General features: G+C 36.4%; 1 protein-coding gene across 1 annotated transcript in view; it reads left to right on the top strand.

Moving 5' to 3' along the window:
• Window positions 1-8,725: 8,725 nt before the first annotated feature.
• Window positions 8,726-18,672, top strand: part of LOC126754583 (uncharacterized) — a 286,545-nt gene continuing 276,598 nt past the window's right edge. Inside the window, exon 1 of the mRNA XM_050466687.1 lies at window positions 8,726-9,286. The gene's annotated coding sequence lies outside the window, so the exon portion shown is untranslated. The remainder of the gene's footprint in view (window positions 9,287-18,672) is intronic.

Raw genomic sequence — 18,672 nt, 5'->3', positions numbered from 1 at the left:
TCCGGGAAGTGCGCCCTCAGAAGCTCCGTAGCTCTGTCTTCTGCGCTGGTCGTAAAAGTCCCGTCACCTCTTTTTATTGCTATTACTACGTCAATCGTACCTCCAGCCGAGCCGCTTCTGGTGTGGAGGTGACATTTTCGCAGAATCTTCTGAACCTTGTCTGCTTTGCAGACCTAATCTACTTATTATATAAAGTGAGGTAGCTCCTATATTCTTCCCAGACCCCCGTACTTTGCGCTTTGTTGAAAAGGCTCCGTACTTTTCCGGAGGTCCTTGATCACCAGGGTCAGTTTTGACTGTCTGTGGGCACTTTTAGAGGCAGCTGCCATGATAGGCATTAATAACAGCCCCGTTCAGCTCCGACAGCCTACTCTCAATTCCTGGGCCTGAAACGCTCTTATCAGTCTGCCCCCTCTTGCTCAATTCCTCGCTTAGTATCTCCCGGAAGGTATCGCAGTTCGCCTTTCGAGGGTTGCGTCTATAGGGGAGTTGTCTGACCTCTACCTTCAGCATGAACCTTACAATCCTGTGGTCTGACAAGGAGGGCTCCGTTGAGACTCTCCATTTTGAGACCAATCCGTTTGCGGGCTCATTGCTCAAGGTGATGTCCAACACCTCCCTCCTGCTTAAAATTATGAATGTGGGCTTACACCCTACATTGTCTATCGCTAAGCTATTACTTAATATGTACTCTAAAAGAGACTCACCTCTTGCGTTGCAATTTGTACTGCCCCATTCTAAGTGGTGGGCGTTTGCATCACAGCCAATAATTAGGGGAAGCTTGTATCTTCTACAGTGCTCCACCAGCTTTTCCACCACCTCCGGGGGTGCCGTGGATGCCTCCCCTGGAAAATAGGCTGAAGCCAGTAAGAAGTCCTTGCCTTTGAAGTCCCTGGCTTGCATCGCCACCAGATCCTGCGTCAGGAACTCTGAAATGCAGAAGAATTCAAGGTTATTCCTGACCACTATGCAAGGTCTCTCGCTAGAGAGATCACAGACTACCTTATTGCACTCCGTCTTGAGGCCTTTAACCTCTCCTCTATGGACCCAAGGCTCCTGGATCAGCAGGGTGCCCAGTTTATCCGCTGTGAACCTGCTCGTTATGACAGCTGACGCTGCCGCCGCGTGATGCAGGTTCACCTGGGCGATTTCCGTGTTGACCGCCGTCAACCGCGCTGCCGTCCGGTGGGTCTCCTAGCCCTTCGAGGAGTTACAGCGTGGAGGGTAGCTCTGCTTCCTGGCCGCAGGAACTGTCATCTAGGACTTCGAGGGTCGCCGCAGGCAGGCTACCTGCATCCTTTCCACTTCCGGGGCCGCTACAGTCGCTGCCTGCTTTGCGATACTCCCGCTTTGCTGAGTCGCAGCCTTGTCAGCTCCCTTGCTCCCTTGCGGTGGCTGCCGGCTTATGGGGCCGCATTACCACCCTGCTGTACCTGTAGTACAGGAGGAAGCCAGCTGCTCGGACGTACTTGTACGACTCATCGTCTATGTACAAGTACGATCTCCAACTATTTATTTTTCCTAATTTTTTTATCTCGCTGCTGACGACACGTCAGGATGCGATACTGAGGACCAGGTTTTAGTTCTTCACCAACTCTAGGGCGAACTCGTATGGCTTGTCACCGGACTGGGGGAGGAACATTGTCATGCTGTGCATGATTGGCACGTCCTCCGCCTTTTTCGCACAGAGGATGGGACCCTTCCAGCCTTCCAGCTTTGGGGCGAACACCCGCAGCCAGTTAGCGGACCTCTCGTCCTTGCAGTCCACCTGTAGCATACCTCCTTTGAAGTCCACCCCAAGGAAAGACGCCGCGTATTCATCTCCTTTGAATACCTCGTCCATGAGGAGGTCCTGGAGCACGGTAAGCTCCCCAATCCGAGCAACTCTGCCGTGTAGTTTTGAGGCAGTACAGCCATGCGGATGACTTTAACAGCATCCGCATATGGTTCAGATATCCCCCCCCCCCCCTCCTAAAGCCGGTGTGGAACTGGTACGGATGGTTGGCTTCCGGCTTTCTTCGTGCTGCCCCCCCCTTCATCCGTTTGGAGCTGGGGGGCTCCTGCGGCGTGAGCTGGCGGCTCTTCCGCTTCACTGTTTGGGTGTAAGTGTCCGAGGGCGCTGCCCCTCCGTCGTCACGCCTTGCGGTCAGGGTTGAACTGACCGGGCCTCGGTTGCTAGTACCGCTACCTTGCGAGCGAGTTGACACGGCCCTGTTGCATTCCTTTGCTGGGGATACATTGCTCCCTTTCCTCCTTCCTCTGACCATAGCCTCCGCCGCCTCAGGAGTCTTCCCGTCCCGGAGGTAACGCAAGTACCACTTCATGCTGGCTCCACTCATGCCCTTCCTGTGCGAGTCATCGCACCCGCCGGGTTTTCCAGCTGCTGGGAGAGGGCGTTGCCCACCTCTTCTGCGCCTCCTCCTCCTACTACGAGTACCATCGGTCTCTGCCCGATGCGACTCCACCGAGTCTGAACCGTTAGGCCTACTTAAGGGGGTCTTGGTGGAGCTCGTAGCTGCTTCGGCGGCAGCAGGCACTTTCGCCAGGCGAGCGCCGCTGCATGAGGGCATGTCGTCATCATCCTCCCTTGCATGCTCCTCAAGTAGGGCTCGCTTCTCTGGCGAGAGAGCGTCAAGGAAGCTAAACTTCCGCTTAGCTCCTTGACTCTCCTTGGCTACGCTGCCTACTTGTTCTTCTCCATTGTCCGTTGCCGTTGTCCTAGGTCGTTGCCTTATTGTCGGGTTAATTGTTGAGGTTTTGTTTTGTGTCTGGTTGCTCATCTTATTCTTACGACCCTTGGCTCAGCGAGGTGAGCTGTCGGGTCTACTATTGTTATGGGGAGCTAGGGGGTCCGCCACGCCAGAGCCCCTTGACGCGGTAAGGCCACAGTTACTCTCCAATTCGGCCCGGTGTTGGGGAGGCTCCGTTCTAATACAGCCGAATTTATCTCCTGGCTGCAAATCATCCAATGGGCACGGGAATCGCATAACACCCTGGATTAGGAGGTGGTGGCTCTTGGTTGACGCACGCATGCGGTATCCGACATCCCGTTTGGGCAGTGCCTTTCAGCACCACCCACACCGGCGGGGGATACCGAGTATGCCTTGCGCCTAAGCCCCTGCACCGCGGCAAGGTGCCTACCATTCGCAGAGGTGCCATTTGGCCATCTGTTAGCGATTTTTCCATTGGAGACTATTCCATCAGTGTAAATCGATTTTTCAAAATTACCAGAACGGAAGCGAGCGAACCATCGTTGTGCTACACAAACTGATACAGCATCGTCTCCGTAATCTTCACAAATTTCATCGTTGGCTTTCGCGGCATTCTATCCTTTTTTTATGCAAACATTTCAAAATATAGCGAATTTCTTCATTAGTTTTATTCATTTTTAAACAGGTGTAACTTTTTTTCAACTTCCATCTCGGAGGTAAAATTTAATGTCTCTTGCGTATTTAGTTATTGATTTATCGTGCTTTTAGTAGTTTTTAATAGTACCGTTATATGGGGAGTGAGCGGGGTTATTTTCCGATTTCATTCATTTTCACACTGTCGGTAGAAGTTCTTATAAGATTTGTACTGAGCACATTTGTTGTTGTAGCTTAAATGATTTAAGAGATATGTATGTACGCTAAATTTGTTAGTGGGCGGGGCCACGCCCACTTTTTCAAAAAATTTTGGCCACAGGTGCCTCTTGCTACTGCGATCCTCTGTACCAGCTTATTACAGCTTTTTATCTTAATTTTGTGCTGAGTTATGGCACTATACATATGTACATATATATGTACATATTTTCGGTGATTTGTAAGCGTGGCAGTGTTCCGATTACGCCTATCAACGAACTCGAATTTTTGTTTTTATACTAAGGAACCCACATAACAAGTTTCATCAAGATATCTCAATTTTTACTCAAGTTACAGCTTTCACGGATGCACGGACGGACAGACAGACAGCCACCGGGATTTCAAAATTTCTCGTCACCTGATCATTTGTAGGTTGCTAGGGTATAATAAATATAGTTTAAAAAAACTAAAAACCACGCTTTTAAAACATATCAAACTAAAAAGTGAAAAATAATTCTTTGTACACCCAAATCTTTTTTTACACGGTAGATACGTTACTCAGAAATCAGTGTAAAAAAAATTCTTTATTATTTATTACTTTATTTACTTCGAAAAACCGTGTAAAAAATGTTGAAAACTAGAAAATTTCAGATACAATACATACAAATTGTATGTTCATATGGTATTTTATTGAGCATTAAAACTTAAAATAGATAATTCATACAGGTGAAAAATTGGTAGATTAAGCAAAAAAACAAAAGAAATCTGTTAATCCAGAACTAAGAACAGAAAAATTAGAATAGAAATAAGGAAAAAAATATTAACATTTCTACATAATTATTCGTCGCTACTTGATAACAAGCGCCATTGTTTGCGACGAACTGGACTAAAGTCGGTATCATCGCTGGAGATATCCATTTAAGCAATGTAAATATAATGCGAAAAAATGTGTAGGTAAGAGTTATAGAATAAGGGGATTTCCCAGTTTCTACTATGTATGTATGTTCATTTCAGCAATGGTGCTAAGTGTGGTAAAAACAAATATAATTGCAAGACAGTGGTTTAAAAACCGTAGTAGATTAAAAAACGTTTACAAAAAAAATTTGTTTCTCAACCGTGTAACTTCAAATCCGTGTAAAAAAAGAGTTGGGTGTATAAACTAACAATAATAATGCAGGAAAAATTCCCTGAAAAATTCCTGCATTATTGTGAGAAAAGCGTGGAATGCTCGATATACTATATGAAAAATATGTCACCAAGTCTTGCCTTAGATACAATTACTTTGTTTTAAGATTAGGTTGTTGTGGTATTCAAACTCAATATTGTTTTGATACTTGTTTGTTTAGGATTGTTTGTTGTAGTGATAGTGCATTTCAATTGTTCCAACTAAAGGTTGTTTCTGCATTCTGTTTACTGAAACAAAAGGTTGTTTTGATGTTTGTTACTATTATAAAGAATACATTCCCTAAATCTCGCGTTAGCCACGGCTAATATCTCATTCGATGAAATGATGAGCTGTATGCTATAAACGACGACATTGACATAGTTCAGCGAATTAAAAGACAGAGTCGTCCGAATGAACGAAAACACTCCAGAAAGACCTCCACTCGGTCGGAATGACCAGGTGGATAATGACCTGGCTTCGCTTTGAATCTCCAATTGGCACCACATTGTGAAAACAAGAAATGACTGGCGCCTGTTGTTAACTCTGCTATAATCTCGTAAGCGGTGTCTTCAAGTCTCTAGGACACGAAAATTTGAACCCCCATACCTATAGTTGACTTGTGATCGGAAATATCAGTCAATGTGTAAAAAATGAATTGAAATTCGGGGAAAATTCTTCTCCGACAATGGTGCGTCTGTATGTTACAAATGAGTTGAAACGAGCTCCCATTTATCCAAAAAAAAGATTTTCGAATTTCCGAGAGACTTTGTACCCATATGTCGGCCAGTATGTGAGGTATCTTAATGAAAACAAGTAAGGAAGGGCTAAGTTCGGGTGTCACCGAACATTTTATACTCTCGCATGATAAAGTGATAATCGAGATTTCATTATACGTCATTTACATATTTTTCAAATACCGTATTTTTGTAAAGTTTTATTCCGCTATCATCATTGGTTCCTAATGTACTATATATTATACAGAGAAGGCATCAGATGGAATTCAAAATATCGTTATATTGGAAGAAGGCGTGGTTGTGAACCGATTTCACCTATATTTCGTACATGTCATCACGGTGTTAAGAAAATATTATATACCGAATTTCATTGAAATCGGTCTAGTAGTTCCTGAGATATGGTTTTTGGTCCATAAGTGGGAGAGGCCACGCCTATTTTCAATTTTTAAAAAAAGCCTGGGTGCAGCTTCCTTCTGCAATTTCTTCCGTAAAATTTAGTGTTTCTGACGTGTTTTTTTAGTCCGTTAACGCACTTTTAGTGATTTTCAACATAACCTTTGTGTGGGAGGTGGTCGTGGTTATTATCCGATTTCTTCCATTTTTAAACTGTGTATGGAAATGCCTGAAGAAAACGACTCTGTAGAGTTTGGTTGACATAGCTATAGTAGTTTCCGAGATACGTACAAAAAACTTAGTAGGGGGCGGGGCCACGCCCACTTTTCCAAAAAAATTACGTCCAAATATGCCCCTCCCAAATGCGATCCCTTGTGCCAAATTTCACTTTAATATCTTTATTTAAGGCTTAGACTTTATAGGTTTTCGGTTTCCGCCATTTTGTGGGCGTGGCAGTGGGCAGATTTTGCCCATCTTCGAACTTAACCTTCTTATGGAGCCAAGAAATACGTGTACCAAGTTTCATCATAATATCTCAATTTTTACTCAAGTTACAGCTTGCACGGACGGACGGACGGACAGACAGACATCCGGATTTCGACTCTACTCGCCACCCTGATCACTTTGGTATATATAACCCTATATCTGACTCTTTTAGTTTTAGGACTTACAAACAACCGTTATGTGAACAAAACTATAATACTCTCCTTAGCAACATTGTTGCGAGAGTATAAAAACGTAGTAATTTGACGTAATTTTTCCATATTGTGATCCGGTTAACTTTCAAGGTGAAAACGCCCGGGATGTGTTGTGGTAATGGCAAATTCTTTTATTATTTCACTTTGTACTTAGCGAAGCACGTACCGGGCCGCTAGTTAGGTGTCTATGGGCTTGAAAAGATAAGATTCGATTTTCATCATGAATTGGTGCTTGAGTTATATGTACAATTTTACTGTAAAGCGTTTCGTGGTTATCACACGATTTTAAATGATTAAATATAATGGGAGAGTAGGGTTAGTTACTGTAAATGTGAAATTTATACACAATATTTTGGAGATATGCATTCATTTAAGTCAAACTACTACTCTCCCCATAATATATATTTAGGGCTTGAAAACACCATCTTTTTTTTAATTTCGAACCACCGAGGACCATCTCTATTGCATTTCCGAGTACTAAATAATATTTCTAAATCTTTATTGGTAGCGCTTTATAATTTTTTTTGTCGGCTTTTGTAGGCATGGGTGTGGTCCGCTTTCGGCTATCTGCAATACAAACATCCTCTCAATGCCAAGGAGCAGGTATACCCAAGAAATTCAAGTTCATCTCATCTTACAAACAACTGTTAGGAGAATAAAAGTATTATAACCTTTGCAGATTGAATCTGGTGTTGAAAAAGGCACTAATAAAAGAAATTTACATCGATTAAGTAAATAAATTCTTGTTTTGGTACTCATATTGACCGTATATCTATGGTAATAATAAGCTAAGTTTAAACCATACCTTCCAAGGGAAAGACTCAGTGACGCTGGCAAAACCACATTAAGTCCATACAAAATTTAAATCTTGTAACTAAAAAATGTCCCATATATATAACGTTACCAATCTATTTTCCCCATTTTGTTAACCAAATCACCCAGTATTTAGAATGTTTTCATTTCCCCTTAAACCCCTTTGTTTAAATTGATTTGTCCCAAAATAACCGTTAAAAACACCCTAAACTTTTGCCCGTCATTCAGCTGATTCAGCCAGAGAACGTAAAATATTGATAAATTATGTTCTCTGATTCAGCTGTTTGAAAACTCACGAGAATTCGCTGGCACTCGCACACTACTCGGTTTAAATTAGAGAACCTTAACGGTATTAATTGGAAGCTCTTACTAGCGTCTCTTTGAGAAGCCTTGCGCTCAGTAATTCAGCACTTGCTTCCACGCTTCAGCATAACGATGTGAAGATTTAAATTAGAGAACTTTAACGGTATTAATTGAAAATTCTCAACGAGCGTATCATTGAGAAGCCTTGCGCTCAGCAAATCACCACTTGCTTCTACCCTACAACATAAGAATGTGGCGATTTAGATTAGAGGAACTTTAGCGGTTTTAATTGGAAGCTCCACTAGCGTCTCTTTGAGAAGCCTTGTGCTCAGTAATTCAGCACTTGCTTCCACTCTTCAGCATAACGATGTGAAGATTTAGATGAGAGAACTTTAACGGTATTAATTGAAAGCTCTCAACGAGCGTATCATTGAGAAATCTTGCGCTCAGTAATTCAGCACTTGCTTCCACGCTTCTTAGGTTAGATTACAGAACTTTAACGGTTTTAATTGGAAGCTCTCACTAGCGTCTATTTGAGAAGCCTTGCGCTCAGTAATTCAGCACTTGCTTCCACTCTTCAGCATAACGATGTGAAGATTTTGATGAGAGAACTTTAACGGTATTAATTGAAAGCTCTCAACGAGCGTATCATTGAGAAATCTTGCGCTCAGTAATTCAGCACTTGCTTCCACGCTTCAGCATAACGATGTGAAGATTTAAATTAGAGAACTTTAACGGTATTAATTGAAAGCTCTCAACGAGCATCTCATTGAGAAGCCTTGCGCTCAGTAATTCGACACTTGTTTCCACCATACAACATAAGAATGTGGCGATTTAGATTAGAGAACTTTAACGGTTTTAATTGAAAGCTCTCAACTAGCATCTCATTGAGAAGCCTTGCACTCAGCAAATTACCACTTGCTTCCATCCTCCAGCATAACATTTGCATAGGCAACGTACCAAAGTTTAACCGTTAGCTGTGATTTTCCGATGGTTCAGCTAGAGCTTGTTGCTATTTAAACAACTGTTATACGAAGGTACAATTTAGTTTGTGTTAAAACGTCTACGGTAAAATATCGAAACGAGCGAGTAAGGGATTACGGGTCTAATTCTTGTGCTGTTCGCAAAGTTTTTAATTCAAAGCAAAGCTTCTGACCCTGCTGTTGCAAGAACGGACATACATTCGCGACCAGTCGTTGTTGTATGGCAAGGACACGAGCGTGCATTTTTTCGGTTGTCGGTTTTGTTTTCCTTGGTCAGGACGGCTATACAGCCGACGTCCAGCGGGCACTTGCAAACGGTTAATGAAAGTTTCGTTTCAACGATTGTGAGTTTTAACGTGGCTCCGCTGCTGATTGCAACACTGATTTTGTTTTCATAGAAAAAGCTGATGCTTTAAAGGCAAAATCAGAAAAAAAATCAAAGTGGCAAAACTCCCTTGATATGCTGGGTTTTGTTGGCTGAGCTCGTTGTGTAGCGCGATTCAGTCTGTCGTTGACTTGCGTTCGTGTTGTGTGCGTGGCGCAGCGGAGAACGAGTGCCGGGAGTACGTTGAAACGGGTTTTCTGTGTTCGCTCGGTAGCATACAAATATTCTGCCAGTGATTTAAGCTGTGTGTTGGTGGGTGAATATACTATTGTTATTTTTTCTAGCAAACAATAAAATTTAATTTTCCGCTTATAATGAGCTGGCAGTTTTGTTGTCAGGTGTGCAGAAATGGTTTTCAAGTGCGTTTTGTATTCTTTTGCATGTCCTGCGTATAAAGTTTGTGCAAACGTGAATTTGTAGTAAAGTAAAAATAAATAAGTAAATTGAAAAAAGTATTTTGAATATTTATTGTTGTGCTAATTCAAGATTTTTGAAAGACTTTGCATCCTTCTTAGTGCATGGATATCCTACCACTTTGCAACTGACGTTGCATTTTACTGATGAAGTGACAAAATAAGTCTGAAAAACAAATTAGTGATATTTAGCAATGATTTAACAGTACAAAGAAGTTGAAAATAAGTATAAGTGCAGCGTTGCAAAAGAAAAACTAAACTATTAAAATTGATAAATAATATGAAACATATTAAAAATAAATCTTAAAATTTAGTCGTATTAATAATTAATACTATTTATAATTTTGTTTCATAATTATTTAAGTAATTAATTAAATTTAATATCATATACTTTAAAATTTATAAAATGTTTATTTGAATACTTTATGTTATTTAGATTTTAAATGTTAACAACTATACCAAAAAACAAAGAAATAAAAAATGTAGTTTAAAGACAAGCAAATGATTAAATTAAAAGTGTTTGGAAAAAAGTTAGATGCAAACATTTTTTTTTAATAATGTCGTTTTGAATTGTTTTTTTATAGTCTTTTGAAAAAATATGAGTTTTTTTTTAATATATAGAAAAAAGTAATAATTAAATGGTTCTTATAAACAAATCAAAATTAACATTTTATACATTATTTTAATATTTTTATTGCGTTTTAAGATTTTTAATTTTTAATATAAAACAGATTTGTATTTTTAAAATGCATAATACATTTCTGTATTGTATCAAAAAGACAAGGTGAAATTATTTGGACTTTTCACGGTTTGGCAATGGAAAAAAGTTATAATAGAATGAAAGCATTAGTGAACAGAAATTCATAATAAAAAATGAACCATTATTACATTTTTTAAATAAGCAAAGCAATATTTTTTACCTTAAATGAAAAAAAAAATGGAAATTGAAATATTGCCTACAGCAAAACGTGTAAAAATTTTATTTTTTTATATTGGTTTGCTTAAAAATTAAATAAAAAATTGTTGTGTATTTAAGAGCAGAGCAAAAAGCAGAAAATTAAAAATATTTGAAAGATTGTAAAAAATATTATTAGTAAAAAGTATAATACAAATACAAATTATAATATTATTAAATATATAAATTAAAATTAACTTTGTTTTTGTGAAGTAAAATATAATTCGTAAAAACTATTTTCGATATTTTATTTTAATGTTTTTTTTTAACTAAGAATATTTTTTTTTATTAAAAATTTTAAAATATTTTTTTCCCAAATTAAAGTTATAAAAATCACCTATAAAAAATAAATAAAATATCGGTCTTTTGAAATATTTTGCTGCAATAAAAAGGCTTTAATCCTTGCTTTTGTGCTTGTGCTTGACATAAGTATGTAAGTCTCGGAATATAGTTTGTGTGAGTGAATGTCCTCCAATATCTTTCACGTTGGGTACCAGTCAATGTCGCCCAGTTGCAGAGCTTTGTATCATGTGTCCAAACCGTTTCTGATGTGCATTTATGTATATGCATAATAAAAGAGTTGGAAATGAGTACAAAAAATTAGTGAAAAAAATTAAACATTTTTTACAATAAAACGTGTAAAAATTTAGTTAGTTTTTTATAATTGCTTAATAAAAATGAAGAAGCAAATTATTGTGTATTATTTAAAAGCGGAGCAAAAAGGAAAAAATTAAAAATATTGAAAAGATGATACAAAAAAAATAACAATTTTAGTAAAAATTATTATAAAAAAAATACTTATATTAACAAATAAAGAAAAAATATAGGCACGATTCCGATTACTTTGGCGGCGGGGTAAAAAAAACGAATTTCCATATAAATGGGGTATGTGCGGATAGGGTAGCTTCTCCAGAGGAGGAATATCCGAAAATAATGTAAAAATAACTAATATTTTTTGAAATATTCACGTTTAAAAATTCAAAAATTTGCACTAAGAAAACATGTTATTTCTCTATGTTTCTCTAAATTTTTTCACATTTTTCTCTTGTTATATTTAAATATACGCTTTAAAGATTGAAATAAGTTCACATTTCACTTTTATTTTGTAATATTTTACCTATATTTATTAATTTAAAAATCACTTAGAACACTCATCGTTGCAAAGGCTAGATTGTTTACAATTATGAGGAAAACGAGCGTTGCCACATCTCAAACACCAAATTTGTAGGATTATTAACGATTTTTCTTTGTTTATATACATATGTATACATATATACTATACATATGTATGTATATGTATAATATGCGATTTATGTTTAATAAAAATAAATAAGTAAAAATCTATAATAATATTGTAAAATTTATATCATATCGGGGTGACTGAAATACTTTCGCGTAGTACACCTTTTGCGTTGGCGGCCTTCGGCCGCGCTTTAAAAAAATAACCCTGGTCGAGCGAATACCCGGGGTGACTGAAGTACTTTCGCGTAATACTCCTTTCTGCGTTGGCGCCCTTCGGCCGCGCTTTAAAAAAGTAACCCTGGTCGAGCGAATACCCGGGGTCACTGAAGTACTTTCGCATAGTACTCCTTTCTGCGTTAAAATAAAAAAAATATATTGAGTTTCGTTATAAAGTGGTTATATTTTTTGGTTATCTTGCACTAATATTCAAACAAAGTTTGAGTTTTCATTACAAAATGGTTAAATATTATTATATAATATTAGTATATAATATTACATATTTGTTTATTAAATTAAATAAAGAACATATCCATATGAATGGATAGAGGAATTTTTGGGAAAAAAGGCATTTCAGCGAATTTCCTTATTATCACATGGCAGCGCTCCATTTCGTCGTAATTTTAGCACACACATGATGTTCACTACGAGTGTAAAATGTAATTTTTAAAATAAAGATTTCTTCGGTAAAAAAACTGTTAAAAGTGTAAAATGTGGATTTATTTAAAAGTTTATAGTTTAAATTAATTAATTTGAAGTGAAAAATGTGAGTAAAGTGTGTTTAATGCGGCAAAATAGCTTGTTGAAATGCTCGAATTTTGGGAATTTTTGAACTTTAAGGTCGAATATCTCGTAAACTAAGCGTTTGCGGTACCTATAACCCTGTATATTTTTTAATCAGGAGGACTTCCTCTTTCCAACGGTACCTTCAAATCGCGGCGCCAAAGAAATCGGAATTGTGCCAAAATATATAATTAACAAAAGTCAATTTTGTTTTTGTGAAGAAAAATATAATTCGTAAAACCTATTTTAGATGTTTTATTTTAATATTTTTTTTGTTTAAATTAATAATTTTTTTCTTGTATTTTTATAAACATTTTGCATTAATTTTTTCTTTTCAAATAAAAGTAAGTAATAAAAGCAATTAAATATGGTAAATTTCACTTCAAAAGAAAACAAACATTGAAACATTTTGCCGCAAGAAAAAGGCTTTAATCCTTGCCTTTGTGCCCTGTCATAATTTTCGGAATATAGTTGGTTTGTGTGTGAATGTGCTCCAACATCTCTCACGCTGCGTGCCAGTCAATTTCACCCGCTTGTAGTGCTGTGTATCATGTGCCTAAACCGGCAATAGTATTTATTGTGTTTGTGTTTTTCGGCTAACTGTGAATTGTTATTTTTATGCGCTGCCATAAGGACACATGATGAACGGATAAACGTTTACCAATAACATACCATATAACTCTTACAATAATGCCAGTGTGTCGTTGAAAAGATATCGGATTTTTGCTGCTCAATTGGGTTGTTAAAAATAGGTTGTAAATTGAAGCTTTTAAATAGGCACAAGAGGTGATAAAAAAGGAGATGAAAGATGGGGCAGAATAAATCCTAATAAAAGTATACTAAAAGTACGGCGTCATTTATTTTTTATACGTTTCTAAGTAACGGTTTTTGGAGTGCATTCAAAATGGCAAATGTGTGTGCTTGACCCAAATGTTGCGAGTTATAAATGTTTAATTTGAGAGACAAATTCATTATGCACAGTCATAATTTGCTTTTTAATAGGATTGTGCAATAAACTTGTTGAAGGAAGAGGCTTAAATGGAGGAAAAATGTACTAAAAAGTTGATTACTCATATGAGTACATATGATACATACAAATATACGCATGAAAAATTAGGCGACTTTCGTGATTTAAAAAAAAAAGTACTTATTTTCAGCTATATTTTAAGATTTTTTTTGAAAAATAACAGAGTTATTTGCTGTTTTCGGAGGTGCCAATGAGTAGCTGAAACCAAAAAGTTCAAAAGATTTATTAAACTTAAAGATATTTTCTATACAATTACTTACGATCTTTGAAAAATATCAAAAATTAACAAAATGACGTAATTTTGAAAAAAAAGCCTTTTAGGTAAAAAATGATCGTTTTTTTAATGCCAAAAAAATTGACAATTTTAAACCAATCAACAATACTCAGTTTTAATTTGAAGTCGATCGGTCAATTTCTCGTTGAGTTATGATGTCAACAATTTCGAGAAAACGCGTTTAAAGTTTCACTTACTTGTAAATATGTATGTTTGTACCTGCGAGCTCCTTAGAACGCTGCCATCCAAAAACTATTCAAGATACGACCTTGCCGATTTCACAGACTATTTTTGGAATATATGTATTTTTTTTGTTAATCTGCTCTCTATAAGATTTATCAAAAATTTGGCGAAAAAAGGCCATAGCGCCCCAGGATTTGGCCTTAATAAACGAAAACAAATCGATGTCTGTGCGCGATATGGCGAAAAAAGTTAGAACCAGTGCTACTATGATTCAAAGAGTGAAGCAAATAAATCATTTAAAAACTTATAAAAACCCAAGATTCCAAAAAAGTGAACGACAAGTAAAAATAGGGGAAACAAGGCTACGGAAGTTGTGCGATCGTTTGCTAAAAGACCTAAATTTGATGTGGGCAAGAAAGATTTCTCGGGGCCCTGTTCTGTGGTGACCTGAAGACGGATTTTATAAAATAATAAAAAACAAATAACATTTGTCAAGTTTATTTTTTATCATAAAAATACAAATTACATTAATTTTAATGAAAAATTACAAATCTTAAATATAATATATAGGTGGAGATGACAATACCAGTAAATTATGAATTGAATGTTTCCAGTTCAAAAAACAATCAATTGAATTCCATCTCTTAAAAATTATGGCTCCATAGTACTGACGATGATTATGCCAGTGATACTTATGCAAACAGGACGGCAGTCAGGACATAATTTAACATTTTAAATATTTTCTTCATCCTGTATAAGGTACCACAATAGGGGTCAATGATCTATGCATCGATAAAATATCATATTAACATACTTTAAAATATTGACAGTTTCTGATATTTTGATTCAGTGATTATTTTTGAAGGAATATTGTGCCAAAGAATAATGTTCGTCACTTAAAACCGTTTTGTTTCTTAAATTTATGTCTCATCATTGCTGAATTTGTTTGGAAAATGTACAATATGTATATATTTTTATTTTTAACTACATTTTTTAGCTATGAAGAATTTATATTTAATAGTGCAGTTAATATTTGCATATATTGTCGTATTGTCATCTCCACCTTGTTTACATTTCTTATGGTGTTTATTTAAAAATATTCGTAGAATGTATGTAGAATATGTTATACATACTTGTATGTAGAATCTGTCAAATGTAGGCTAATAGAGCCCATACACGAGCACACATGTGCGTTCGATCTGTGTGAATTCGTTTGCCCATACACGACACACAAATCCATTTTGCGTTCGTTCTTCACAGAGTTAACATGTGCGACAGGCAAGCGGAACATTTCTTCGAATTTATTTCTAATGTAGCATTTTTATCTATTTCTTTGTATTTCGTTAATAAGTTATTCCAACTTTTATTTTTCTCAATTTTATTTTTATATTTATCACTTTTCGTTTGCCAAATTGCCAATTCATTTTTTATAAGATCAATAAATTCTGATACGAAATCTTTATTAAGGGGGGAGGGAGCCTGCTTTAGAAGCTTCAAACAATCGATTTTTTTTTTCCTTAAATCTCTTTAAAAATTATCTAAGAATATGTCCCAAAGTTATAGATGGGAATTCGAAATATTATCGAAGCTAGAAGGGAAATAGTGACCGAGCTTCTAGCAGATATACATACATACATATGTATGAGCGCTTGGGCAAAAAGCGAAAACTTTGAAGCGTGATTTTTCGGTTTTTCATTTTTACGATTATTTTTAATTGGCGGGCAGGATAGAAAAAAAACTAAACGTCGTATGGAATTAGGGCAAAGTTTATTATCATTGGCATAAAATTATCTTATATTTAAACTAAAAAAAATATTAAGAAAATTCAAGTTTTAACATATTTTTAAACAGCATAAATTAAAATTTTTTTGATCAAAAGCCACTATTTATTCAATTTTTAATAAAATTTTAAATTTTACACTTTTTTTTTGGAATTTTCTTAGTTTAACTAGAAGATAAATTAATAAAAAATATGAATCTCTTTGAATTTTTTGTTTCCGATAGAAATTGCGACCTGCATCCTGCCCGCCGTCCGAAAACTGCACATGCGAGATGCATCGGGCAATTGCTTCCCAAAGGCAGAATATCAAAGATTTCGTATCCAAAAAATTTGTGAAAGATGTTCAAGTATATAACTATAAAGCCTAGAAATTTCGCTTGAATCAATTATTTCTTTCGCTCCCAAAAAAATCCTCAAAAAAATCGATTTTTTGAAGCCTCGAAAGCAGGCTCTGCCCTTAACACTTGCCATTGTCCGCGATCTTCACTGTTCGGCGACACGAGAGAAATGAGATTTTGTGCGCCGACAACGCCATACACGATACACATGCTCGCGCACCGATCGTAAAAAATCAAACATTTTCGCGAACATGGATCGGTACGCGAACAAGCCCATACACGATAATAATTTCCTTAATTATTGTAATCTAATTCAGCCTAGATGCCAAATCTGATTCGATTGATAAAACAGTCAAAGCCGAAAGTCTTTCCTAGCTCATCGTGTTTCTTAAATAATTTTTTATTAATTTTAATTTTGAAAAACTCCTTTCAGTGGAGGCTGTACATACCTGAATTGTTAACCAAATTCGGATGACAATGTGAATATTTGACATATATGTATATGGCAGCAGCTATTTCACAGGTGTAATGAAGTTGGGTAAATTTGGGATCAATGTATTTAATTCTTCATATAATTCAAAAGGTTGGAAGTCACTTAAGTGAATCGTTACAAAGTGTTAATATTTGCCTCTCTGCAATATTTTTTAGCTTGCTTAAATCATAAAAAATCGAAATCTTCAAAATGTTGATTTAAAGACGTAAATATTAATTCCATAATGGTTATTATAGAATCAATCATAGCGTAAAAAAATCTGTTCGATACCGGATTTTAGAAGACTATATAGGTTGATCGCTGCTTTCGTAATCGAACATCCTTTTCTTTTTGGCTACTCTTTTATTCAGAGCCATGCTTAAATGAATTTGTGTTGATTGTCATACATAATTTACTTATCACATTAACACGCGATAATATCTCATATCATACATGTTAAGAAATGATAAATTCCAAACTTAATATTTCATTTAGTATCGAAGCGCAATCACTGATTACATCTACCAAATTTGCACCATTGTCGTATCCCTGACCATGGCAGTCTTGAATATTTAAGTCGTTTTTTCTAGGTGTTCCAGCATAGCATTGGCTAAATAAATAAATTGTTCGATTATCACAAAATCTTAAGATAATCGACATTTGTTCAACTTGTAGTAGAGTCGAGCCATAGTGCAATCGAGCAAAAAAGAATAATACTTTGCTTCTTTAACCTTACGAATGATTTCATCGACAACTGTTTCTGACATTAATATGATCAATTCATTTTGAATATCGTGACTTAAATAATGGTGTGAAAGCTGTTTATCATTAATCCGTTTCATGTGTTCCCGTAAAGTAGGATAAAATGTTGATATCAGTTTAAATAAATCTATGAAATTACCGGAATTCTTAATAATGTTAAGAATTGGGAGATACGCTGTGGCCTCTAAATTAAAGATTATGAGAGGCGAAGAAATTAATTATGTCAGTTATTCACTATAATAAGATGTGCCAATGCTTATGAGATTCACGTATTAGCCTTTCGCTTTCTTGGTCTATTGTTTTGCCTTGAATTATTCCTTTCTCTAAAGTTATTCGCCACTTGTTTCTTTGGAATTCTCATGTCTATGTAAAATGCTACTTAGATGTTTCCAGTCAAAACACCCTCCTTGCACCACCTGAGTTTGAGAATTGCCAAATAGCATGGAAAACAGTAAACTTTATTTTGGGAATTGGAATAAACTAACCAGCGACGATGTTGAGTTTCACCATTATTTTTTACGCGAATTGGAGAATCTATGTCAATCTGTCCTTATAAATTGCTGATGACAGCACAAGAGTTTCAGAGTTAAATTTTGATAGCTAGAAGAAGATCCAAACTTTACATCTAACTGACGTTCGCTTTCGGTTCTCGGTACTTAGTGCATCTGGAGAATTTTGCAGTTTGGTTGAGGAACTATATCTACTTTAAACTCGAAACCTGGTTGAATGCAGTTCTTTCAGCTTTTCTTTTTTTTTTAGCTGATCCAGACTCCCATTTTCTTCCAATATCTCTATCTCGCCTAATCTGTTGCAAAAGGCTTAGTTTTGTCATTAAGAATTCTGATGCTTCGCTGACAGCTTTCCATTTATCAGTCGACTGATACATGAGTGTCGTTAAGTTATCGACCACCGCCGAGGGTGGATTTTAGTTTTTCCCCAGTATTTGAGAATCGAGAGCAATAACATAGTACATGTTAAGAGTTTTCTATCGGGTGATTTTTTAAGAGCTTGATAACTTTTTTTAAAAAAAAAACGCATAAAATTTGCAAAATCTCATCGGTTCTTTATTTGAAACGTTAGATTGGTTCATGACATTTACTTTTTGAAGATAATTTCATTTAAATGTTGACTCATGTGGTTTCAACAAGATGGCGCTACATGCCACACAGCTCGCGATTCTATGGCCATTTTGAGGGAAAACTTCGGAGAACAATTCATCTCAAGAAATGGACCCGTAAGTTGGCCACCAAGATCATGCGATTTAACGCCTTTAGACTATTTTTTGTGGGGCTACGTCAAGTCTAAAGTCTACAGAAATAAGCCAGCAACTATTCCAGCTTTGGAAGACAACATTTCCGAAGAAATTCGGGCTATTCCGGCCGAAATGCTCGAAAAAGTTGCCCAAAATTGGA

Source organism: Bactrocera neohumeralis, chromosome 4 (genome assembly GCF_024586455.1).
Source record: "Bactrocera neohumeralis isolate Rockhampton chromosome 4, APGP_CSIRO_Bneo_wtdbg2-racon-allhic-juicebox.fasta_v2, whole genome shotgun sequence".
Taxonomy (NCBI): Eukaryota; Metazoa; Arthropoda; class Insecta; order Diptera; family Tephritidae; genus Bactrocera; species Bactrocera neohumeralis.
The sequence above is the reverse complement of the archived record's forward strand: the minus strand, read 5'-3'. Positions and strand labels throughout refer to the sequence as shown.